At 36.3% G+C, this 10,441-nt stretch overlaps 1 long non-coding RNA gene across 1 annotated transcript; it reads right to left on the reverse strand.

The window, feature by feature from the left end:
• Positions 1-217: 217 nt before the first annotated feature.
• On the reverse strand, positions 218-8,969 carry LOC136239039 (uncharacterized). Its single transcript, XR_010693323.1, has 4 exons — positions 8,603-8,969; positions 2,640-2,760; positions 1,023-1,088; positions 218-967 (listed from the first exon to the last, which is right to left on the reverse strand). It is a non-coding gene; the product is annotated as an uncharacterized lncRNA (long non-coding RNA).
• Positions 8,970-10,441: the final 1,472 nt, after the last annotated feature.

A 10,441-nucleotide genomic window follows, 5' to 3' on the forward strand; every position in this document is an offset into this window, starting at 1 on the left:
ATCTCAAAAGAACTAAACTCACTTTGCATCATGAAAGTAAAATTAGCTACTAGCTATGATATGAAATTAAATTAGTTGGCCAGGATATTCTTGGTGTTGACAAGAAGCAGAAAGAGACTACCTAAAATAGACAATTCAGAACATGTATTTTCAAAAACTTTCTCCAGGAAGCATGCCCCAAGATTTCCCTAGTTAGCACATGCAAATGAGGATGACATGAAGGTAGATAATCTCTGATATAAAATTAAATATCACATCAGTCCTATATACTGAAAGTCAGTGTATATTGTCAACTGCTCCAATTGTTGCGGCTATCGCAGAAGTAGTTGCCATGCATCACATCACAGTATACAAACCACTTAAATAATATCTCTGAACTACATGCTTCTATTATAGCTAGCTAATTATCTTACAAAAAAGCAATTTTCTAAGCATGATGTGTGCATTCATTGTTTACATGCAACTATATAAGAAAGGTTACATATTACAAGACACAAAAAAAGAGCATGCTACAATTTCATGTGACTATTTATAGATTACATCACATACTCTACACACGTGCATGACCTATAGTACAAAAGTTACTACAGATTGTCTCTGCAAATTCATGTCTATTCTCTTAAATTGATACAAATGCAAAAGGATACAAATAATAATACAAATGATGTGCAGATAAAACAAACGTAAGTCAGTTCACCACCAAACAGTGCATCACTACAAATTAGTTTACCGCTCCTCCATGCATCAAATGCTCCCACAACAAATAGAATTCCGACAAGAAATGCACAAAATAACATAACGTAAAGCACTCCACCAAATGTAGCCAAAGATTCTTGCCAAGAATGATATTCAGGATGATCAGTCACAATGGAAAGTGTTAGTATCACTGTAAAGAGTATATTAATGCTTCCTTGTAAAATAGCCAATTGCTTAATTGCAACCCTCCCAGGACAGTCATATAGAATTCCTATAATTTATTTAACACCATCATGTATTATGTGTAAGCACTTAAAAACAATTACCTGTTACAATCAAATATATGCTTATCAGCAACCACAATATTGCAAATGACCAAAAACAGCAGTACCCTATACAAATGAAATATAATAAAGTGGTATATATACTGCATGATTCAGAATCAGTAAAGTAAGTATAGACAAAAAATATGGTGGCATATTTTACACATTGCACAATATGCATAGAGACTGTTCCAGTAAAGCTCTGCAAGGCAGTGTCAGTACAGCAGGTCACATCCCATAGATTAACTTATTGCGATCCAGAAGGATAAACATGAAAAGCAGTTCTTGCAGTATGGAAAAGATAGTAGTGGAAACATTAGTGCAATAGCATAGCATTTCTGCTGTGACAATATTTTAATGTATTCTGTGACAGCATTGTTTGTTACAAGTATGGAAATGGTTAATTTATGATCGTATGTGATCATGGACTGGAAGACAGTCAAACTTGCATTAACCATACATACATACATAGCACATCACAACCTTGGTGGACTACAAGTAATTTAAAACATATATATATATATATATTGATGCAGGTATGTATGGCTATAGTGCTACCTTAATTTGCTTTTATTTTCATTGTAAAATTTGCAATAAAAATTAACACAATATTTTGCATCTTTAGATACTAGTCAAAGTATTAAATGTACATGTATGGCTTGATTCCTTTTATACTGCAGCTAGTAGCATTCACCTAAGACACACTATTAGCATCAAAGAATATGGCTAAATCTGTAGCTACGTACCAGTGCTGCAAATGATTGATATACTCTAATAGAGCAGTCGCATACAGTAAATCATACAAAAATAATTTTGCATATCAGACAAGCATGAAATTAAAATATTGCTTCAATATATATGATTTTTAAAGAGATAGTCTCTCCAAAGATTTACATTTTAACATTGTCATGGGCGGTGGAAACAGGACTAGATCCCAGAATGCCTGCAACAGAAGGTCAAAATCCTCTAATAGAACAGTCATAATATATTATTTAAAATAGAATGCTTTTGTAACTACACAATAAAAATATTATCCCAGAGCTTCCAAAGTCTGTCTTGGAGTATGCTCCCCGAACGGCATCAATGTCTGTTCAGTTGCCAGTGTGTAACTTTAAAAATTTTCATGCACTTGAGATTGGTTTCCTCCCTCTTTGTGGTCTGCTTTACCAGCATCCCATATACTACCATAGACTTGTGTGATAGCATTCTATTATAACTGTATAAGAAACTTCTCTATAATATACTCCCTTAATAAAATTCATTTCCCTTATATATGCTATATACACATTGGCAAACTGAATGGTTCAACATTACATTACTCATGTACAAGTTTCTCAAACAAAAGTGCTGCACAACAGAATTATGTAGCATTTACATAGCAACGGGGACTCCAGCTATAGGCGCTGCAAGTTTTGCAACAGATACGAGTCCCGATAGAGCCATACCATACAGTTACGTACAAAATAAAGAATTTCATGGATGTGCACAATAAATTATGGAAAATATCAAATGCTGAGAATACTAGTTATACTACACACAACACTGTAAATAGGAATGTGCACACCAAGAGCAATGAGAGAGATTAATACCACAAAGCTAAGAGTACCACAGTATATGTACCTGCAAAACTTGGGGTGTTCCTGGTATTCTTTCTGCTGGACACTGAAGTACTTTCATTCTTAATCGATGAGTGATTTTTTGGTGGTCCAGCTGGCTTATTCAAAGCATCATCTATGCTTCCCTAGCAAGCAAGCATAGTAAACAGTTGAATACTCCTATTCTGTATAAATAATCATTATAGATACATGAATCAACTACCAGTAGAACTAGTAAGTTGACCCATACTATTGACTGCTGTATTAGTGTGATTGAGTTCAGAGTCATTTATGTACTTCAAGTTTAGCTGAATCTCACAAACCTAACTTACCCACTCTTCAGTCAAACTATAAGGTAACATGTACAAGAATTTTAATTTCGAGTTATAGAGGTCATAGTTAATAAAATAAGTTAGTTTGCCTATACCTGCAGATATATATACTATCACACATTTGGATTAAATGTCCATTTGCATACCTGCATGTGCATTTTTGATCACTATTTAAATTAAAATTTCTAATTTATATTGTAGTATTTTGTTTGTCTTTTTGATGCATGTTTACTGCATCAAAAGAAAGAGCACTAGTGGTACCAGGCTTATCATACAATTAATAATTATTGTGTCTGAATGCACCCCTGAATATCAATTACTAAAAAGCAAATTGGCTTCATTTTCAGCTTTGTTCAGTCCTATAAAACAAAGAACAGAAATGGTTCTACAATCAATCCAGACACTGTGGAAAATATGGAGCATTAACACGATAGTCAGCAAGAAGCCATTTTCTTGCTACTTGTGAATCAATACACACAGTAATGGAGAAAGGAAATGGACACAGAGGAGGACAAAGGTAAGTCATGATGCATTGTACGTGCTGTGGTAGCAGTAGAAGAGGTACATCTCAGGCATAAGTGATATCCAAAGGGAAAAAATCAAACCCATAGTGGTAACCATAGCTGAGTTGCATATGCTTGGCTGAAGGCATCAGTCAGTCAATCCATCAGTACAAAATTCTTGCAGTTAAATATTAAAGATTTTCATAGAAACTTGTCGGTCGTTGAGCAAGTGACTTGGTCAATGCATATAATTACTCTTGACTTCTGCAACAATGTAATAAGTTACAGTTACAAATGAAAGTAACTTAATACAAGTGTAAGGAATTAGAAATTTTATGAATCAGATAAATAAATAGCAATGAAACAAGCGATACCTGCTAGTAGACATTTAATACTACATAATCACTTCCGCGGGGTTGAAAATGTACACATGCTAGCTTTTGGAACATGAGTTTACTTGCCTCAGGTTTGTTGAAACTGTCTTTCTAAATCTGACCACATTATCAGGAGTAAGGAGGAGAGCAGAATAATAAAGATATAAGTGCACTGTAGTAAATATTAATTTGATATGTGCTGGGTGAGTTACAGCTGATGGGCACAAGAAATTTGACACTTTGATTAGTACAATAGAAGAGTCACACAATGTTTGTATTGGCAAATCAACGTACAACAGTTCATTGTTGTTCATTCTTTCTTACTGAAATATTGTTTGGTGACAATCACTTTCTCAAGTTTAGCTGAAAACAGCCGTTTTATCCTTGTAATCCAACTTGATTGCCACCATCATTGTCTTCCCTACTTCTGTTCTGACTGTACTAGACTGCGTAAGTTTCATGTGTTAAATCACCAGCAGCCGAGTTGTACCTCCTGATGTACCTCCTGAAGGAGTTCCGTCATTAAATTTTCCCCATTTCATCCCCACAGAAGTTGTGGTTACACATTTTAACATAAATTTGTGACATAAAAGTTATCGCTTATTAAAATAAGAATGAACAATTAATTAGTGTTGGCATCATGGCTTATGTATCACAGGGACATCCACTTCCATTGGGGACATACAGTTATTTATTTATTTATTTCGGGGTCAAATAGAACCAGATTCCTTTCCTCGTGCTAAGGTGCTTGGCAATAACATAATTTATTGCTGGTGAACCATTGCATACCACATCAAAGGAAAGAATGGTATTAGACACATTATAAAATTTTATTACTTGCTACTACTGAAATGCGAAATGACCATCCTGCTTCATTTTCAGCTGTGTTTCACCCATTATAAATGAAGAAGCACCTCTTCAATCAATCCGCAAAAGTTAAAGCATTGAAGCCATGATGCATTATCACCAATCAACACCTTTCTGGTAGAAATGGGACACAAACCAGGGCAAAGGTAGACCATGATGCATGCATTGTAGGTACTGCGGTTAGTGAAAAGGCACGTCTCAGGCCAAAGCAACATTGAACAATGAAGAAACCAAACCTGTAGCTTTATACACAGTCAAGTTATACTTGGTTGGAGGCGTCAATCAGTCAGTCAGTCAGTCAGTTAGCAGAAAATTCAAGCTTGGTTATGGCTTGGTTATGCCTAACCAATACTGCCAAGCTGTTATAAAGGAAAAGTGAGGTTGGTCATTGGGTGATATTATCAGGCAAAAAAGCCCTAAACCTCTATGATATCCAGTACTATGCACTGTATATATTATTAAATCAAGTTACATTTCATTATAATCAACTAGCCAGCCATAGTAAAAGTACCTTCATACTTTCAACTGGTTTGGCTCAGCTCTTTGGTTCTCACACCCAACTATGATTATAGCCATTAGTGGTTGTACAAGTATCAATAGGGGGTATCTGTAAACTATAAACAGGTAGATGAAAGGGGAAATCACTAAACTTCCATTACACAATACCAGAGACAGGATAGCAGGCTATGTCTACCCAATGTACTAATGGAGAATGGTAATAGTAAACATGTGAATTTCATTACCCTATAAAATCACTGTACCCTGTACCTGAAAATACAAGGAGGGTTTCTACTGAACGTTTGACCTTTACTATAATAGATGGTTGACAGGTTTCCTTTACTAAAGAAGCACTGTGACTTTAAACATAGTATAGTACTGCAACAACCTCTCAATTAATTAACCTTTTAAACCTATGATTGAACTAGCACTAACTTATAAAGCGTTACATAATTATAATATTGCCATGCTTAAGTACCTGTAATACATTGCTTTGAAATGTAATACATTGCTTTGAAATTATATTACTTTCTTTCATTACTAATAATAGATTATGGCTTCTTCAAAAGTAACTTACCACTCTATGAATAGTAACACATTATAATACAAAAGTCCACTAAGTAATAACTATTATCAAGACTCTCACATAGAAGGGAGTATTGTGAAGTTATGATGTAATAACATGATGCTGTGGTTGGTGACATATTGTTAGTGCTGTGCCACACTTGTGACACTCAGGACAGCCATATTTGCAAATGGCCCAGTGCCAATCCAGTTGTCTAAACCCATAAAAGGCATGCTGTAGTTTGGTGATAAACACTGAGCACTTGATCATGAGTTAGTTTGGTTGCCAGCGACGTTGTTAGGCACATGTTCAATCAGTGTTGTGTTCAATTAATGACATCATTTAATTATACACAGAGAAACGAACGAACTCAGAAGTGTTTTACAATACACCCTTCTACAGGGGTATATGAGAGTAGAATATTGTTTGAGGGTATATGTTTGCTAGCTATATACGTACTCCCAACAATGTGCAAAGTGAAGGAATGGCTGGTGTTTGGATGGCATCTTTGGGTGGGAAAGCCTAATCTTTATGATATCTACTATACAGTATTACGATAATGTATATGATAATGTTGCTTTGAGCACAAAACAATTAATGTGAAAATACAAGTAAAAGGAATTTTAAGTTTGATCACAGAAATGAAGTAGTACTACAAGGGAGGTGATGTACTATTAATCTCTACTTCTCTAAGTAGTATATCAACAGGTTTAGGCAACCTATTCCTAATTTTCCTTGGGCAAAAGGCATAGTAATAGTAGCTAGTAGGTATGGCAGCCAAGCTTAGTGATTTGTGCATTGCTCAAAGTCATCTAATCTTTGTCCTAAATTATGGAGATATATTTTTACCAAGTGCTTAATTTGGAGAATCTGCTGGGAAATCAGTTCTGATTTCCAGGTTGTGTGGTTCCTCAGGTACTGTAGGCAGTTTTCTTAATCTAATTTTGGCGGAGTGCAGACAGTGTACAGTCTAGGCAAGTGTCTAAAGAGCCATACAACCTGAGAATCACATTTTCCCAGTTGATTGTGATCCAGTCTGGGAAAACCGGTCTTATCACCTATTTAAAAGTATTAAGAAATGCCGGTTTTAAGTATTCAGTGTGTTGTAGCTCGCCAATAATAGAAGCTACATGTACCAAATTTTCATACGTTTTACACCAATTTCTTAACTTCAAGAGCATCCGCAGACAACACTTGAGTTTCCTGCCATTTTAGACTTGATGTTGACTCTACCAGGTGGGTTCCAAAAGGGGTGGGTGGTGGGGGCCGGAGGCAAACAAGGGACTGCTATGAAGAGGAAGGCATAGGGATGAATTAGGCCAAGTTATGAGCCATTCAGGTATCAAAACTGGCTAAAATGAAAGGACATTTACAGCACAGGTATTTATTCAATACCATGGAGCTGTACAGCCACACACAGCCATTCCCAGGCTCCATTAGGGCCCTGGACCGCTTGTACAGATTGCCACTGTGCTTGGGAAAAGTAGTCTGCAAAAGCAGACCACTCAAGTTTAGCTGATTGTGATTATGAAATTTGATTGTAGTTTTGTGTTTTTGGCGAAAACTCAAATCTGCTCTCATGGGAGATAAGACTAGTTTCCCAGACCCAGTCACATTTTACAACAAAGACTTTGGTCCCAATAATATACTCCATTTTTAAACCAGGCTCTAAAAGAGAAATCTATATTGCAACAAAAAAACACATTGATTTAAAGTCAACACCTAGCTATATATATAGTGTGGAATTTTTTTATGCATTCGAAAAATTTATCTTTAAGTCTCTGGTCCCCTGCTTCACTGAGTGCTTCATGGACTGGCTTTATGTAGCCCACATTTCAGTTCCCTAGGTTAATAAAGTTTCTGGATTACCATAGCTACCCACATCATGTGCAGGAACTGAATCAACCGATCCAGGCAAGAGGTAGGTAATGAACCAAAATTGTTTATGAAATTTCATAGATGGAAAGATAACTGCATGTCCAAAATTCATCTTCAAAGACGTAGCTATTTCAATTACAGATTTCTGTATAGCTAATTCCATTTTTATCTGTTCAATCATCAAGTTTCACTCTTCAAAAATGTGCACAATTATTTCATCTTTCAGAATTAAGAAGTGTCTGACCTATGAAACTTGAGGTCGTTACCTTCCTCTCGTGATCCAGTTGGTCGTGAGAGATCAATTTTTAGTGTGGAGTGTTAGCTATGTATGCTGCTAATCGTAATAAGCAACTAATCGTATAAAATTACACGTAGAGTATGTGCTGGTATTGCGAGACAGTACCAATTATGGGTTCATTAGCTTAAAACAACTTCAATGGAATTAATCCTACAGATTTAGGAAGAAAGAGGCAATGCCACCTTACAAAATCATAAAAGTCAACCACATAGCCAGTTGGATGATAATTTACAAGTGCAAATATCTTATCAGTTAATGGGAACAGTTTTGCCGATTGTCTTTGTACTCCTTACTCATACTCTAAAAACATTAGGAACACACAGATATAGAATACATATACTGAGTCAACTAAACCATTTTGACTGTTTCCCTACCATGCTTGGAGCAAATATCAAAATCTGTGCCAAAATAATCTACAGACACAAACATGGTGTCTCATAATAGGCCCGAGTGTCTCATAATTCCAATTTGCATGTGCTACAAATAATACATCAGAGAATCTACTACATGCTATACATGTTTTTTGAAAATTTAGGATAGCATACCTGATGCCTGCACCTTTACCTACAAGTTGTTAGTCTCAGGTCACAGCAATAATTTTAAGTTAAGTGTCTTATATATTCCCCGAGTACTTTATGCATCATAATTATATTGACAAACAAAAATAATATACCAGTTCACTGCGTAATGTCGCTGACGTCTCCTTCTGGCCAGCCAGAATGCCGGTTCCATTAAACGGCAAAATTCTTGGCAACGTATAGATGCCTCGAAATAACAAACTTGGAAATCGAAATATACTGCTGAGTTTGCTGCTAGGTTTGCTGTCACCCGTAGCCATGCAGATCGGACTCTGACCTCTTGAGACGTTGAGTTGTCACGCCAGGTAATTGCTAGGGTAGCCGGATAATCCCGTAGAACTAGCAAGGTCTGATAGCTATACGTATAAACCGCCCGGTCTATATATATCATACTTAGTACCGAACTTAGTACAATCTCATTCAGATTCTACCACCCAAAAGTAATCTAGAGCAATCTCAAAGTCCGTATCAGGTTCCAATTTCCGTTATATAGTTTTAGGCTAGGCAAAGTAGCTAGATTACTCGGGATTACTAGTTTCTCACCTGCCACTCCCTCAATTATTTTGAGATGGGTGGGCGGTCATTTTTTACGCAACAACAGAAGGTAGTGCGGCCAAGTTCAGACAAGTGTGTAATGTAATATATATAGTGTGTACTTTGATGTCAGTGCACCCTCATGAAATACTCGTGACACTTGACCCGTGACCAACAACGTGTTCATGAAGTAGAGTCGGAATGCCTCGTTTACTCCACCACTGGTGGAATGGGTGATGCTGCCACTCAAGAGATTGCCCAACCAAACATGGCTCGCTTTCTTATGGAGTATAATGATGGAATGGATGAGATGTAAATTAAGCTTTTTTTTGTTGAGGCCTGCAATTAGCTATGTGTATTTGTGGAGCCTGGTCCACTTCCAGTTGCTGAGGTGCCGCCAATTGCTGTGCAGGTCGCAAAGGCTCGTATTTAGATGCACTGTAGCAATGTTAATTTATCTTGTGCAGAACGTGACCTTCAGGAAGATCTTAATTTTGTGTATTCTTGGCTTTGTTTATATATAAACCTCTTGAGCCTTAGTATCAAGAAATCCAATGTAATGCTAGTTGGCTCACAGCATAAGCTTCAAAATCATGACCTAAGTGTTTCTATCGATGGCTGGTCACTATCTTGTGTGTCCTCATTTAATTATCTTGGTCTGAGTATTGATGAGAATTTAACATGGCATGAACATACTTACAAGTGTACTGCAGAGAATTTTATCCAGGATACATTGCCTTTATCATTTGCATCCCATACCTAATGAACTTCTTGCTAGATTATATCGTGTATTTGTACTGCCAATATTAGACTATTGTGATGTAGTGTGGACACCTTCATCTACCACACACTTCAGGTGATTGAGAGACTGCACTCAACATTTTCCAGTTTATCAGAGTAGCTCTATGAGCATTACTTTGACAGAGATATCATACAGCCACACAAGTTTACAGAGTTTTACATAAGATCTCACCATCATACCTACATGCATGACACTTTTAATTACGCTGTTGACATCTCTTCTCGCGTTGCATGTAATGCTCATTGTTTATTTGTGCCAAGAAACTACGTTAGCTAAGAACAGTTTCTATTTTCATGGAACACAAATTTAAAACTCGCTAAATCCTACACTGTAAGTAGCAAGGAAACTGACGGATCTTTATATAAGTCAATTTTTTGTGTGTATGTAATTATGCGTATGTAATAGCTGTACGTTTGTCAGGGCACTGCTGAACAGCAGTATTTTTATACTGAGCACTCTTCCCTTTAAATCAAAAAAAATTTATAGTTATGTCCATTTGTTTTTGATTACACTATATACTATATATATATTCAAAATAGGATGCAAAAAAATCTAAACACAAATTAATGAATATTACTCTTGGGGTGTTCAATCCGCC

This window comes from Dysidea avara, chromosome 11 (assembly GCF_963678975.1).
Source record: "Dysidea avara chromosome 11, odDysAvar1.4, whole genome shotgun sequence".
NCBI lineage: Eukaryota > Metazoa > Porifera > Demospongiae > Dictyoceratida > Dysideidae > Dysidea > Dysidea avara.